The following is a 1,476-nucleotide window of genomic DNA, read 5'->3' on the forward strand; positions in this document are numbered from 1 at the left end:
AGGTGGGGAGGCCAGCTTGCTCCCACAACACTTCCCTGTGTGGCTGGGTCCCAGAGCTTTGCCACTTTACTCTTCAGTCCTGCAGATTTCTATGGGGCTCCCACCCTGCCCAATGGCAGGAACCTGGCCAGAGTGCACACGGGCACCTTTGTGACAGCCCGGTGCATTCATTCGAACATGCCATTTTGTCTCTTCCTTTTAAGTTTTAGAGTCAGTGCACTAGGGCTGTCCCAGAACCATGGTGTGCGGCTTTATGAAAATGATGTGAGCATACCTCATCTCTTCAGCATCTCTGATAAAGGCAACAAAAGCTGTATCCTGTAAGAATTGACCCATATGTTATTATTTGGGGGCAACTAGGCCTTGTTTCCAGTGGAAGATAAACAGCAGTTTTATGCTCTTGGAGAAAGAGGTGGCTGATGTCATTTGTCATTAAAGGAAGGAAAGAAGGAGAGAGAAAGGAAGTGAAGGAAGGGAAGGAAGGAAGGAGGGAAGAAAAACCTTTATTGGGCATCCATTATGTCCCCAGATACTTTGTCATGTGTATACATTTTTATTTTCTTACTTGCCTCATTATAACTCTGCAAAGAAAGAATTCTACCCATATTAAAGATAGAAAAATTGAGGCCTGTATAAATTCATTTTTCTAACCAGCAAGCACATATGTTTCCTGCTGCATGATCTCTCACCAGGTGCCCACATACTAGGAGAAAATGCCCAGCCAGTTTAGAGAACATGGTCCCAACTCAAGGCTGGCTCAGCTTCTCTGTCCTTTCTATTTACTTTGATCTTAATCAAGGTTTCTGGAAATATTACTGAAGGGTGATAGACTTTAGGTAAACCTAAACCTATCTCCAGCTCTGCCCCCTCTGCCCCCCTGCCACATGGATCTTCAGGAGGCACAACTCCTCCTGGCTCTCCTTCCTGTGATCCCTGTTGGCCACCAAAATTCCCAGGTATGGTCCCAGACAGCACTGGCCTCGGGCATGGTCACCCTCACCATGACTGCCCATCCTCCCACTTAGTGAGCCTGTTTCCTTCGTGTAGTGTCCCACTGCCAGTGGTCTACAGCTTGGAGAGGCACCATAATTCCTTATTTGCTCAATCTCAGGCCTCCCTCTCCAGAGAAACCTTTGCCTCTAACTTGCAGCCCACAGAGTGCTGAAGAGGGCCCAGGGACACCACTCTCCACTCTCAGGAGCTTGCAATGTATCTGTCAAATGCAAGCAGCAGAACTCTAAAATGTCCTCGAATGGGCAGAGGTGCCCATTGCCAGTGCTTAATAACACGGAGGAGGAATTCAGGTGGCTTCTGCTTGGAAGAGGATTCTAGAGGCTGTTGTTTGTCTCCTGTGTGACATTTGCTTTTTCACTACTTTCAAATTCCAAGGTTTTCACAGAGTTATTTTTTCCCCCTTTGCCTGAGTTAGAATTATTGTTGAATGTTCTACCAGTGCCCTGGAATTCCACCCTTTTC

Source organism: Saimiri boliviensis, chromosome 1 (genome assembly GCF_048565385.1).
Source record: "Saimiri boliviensis isolate mSaiBol1 chromosome 1, mSaiBol1.pri, whole genome shotgun sequence".
NCBI lineage: Eukaryota > Metazoa > Chordata > Mammalia > Primates > Cebidae > Saimiri > Saimiri boliviensis.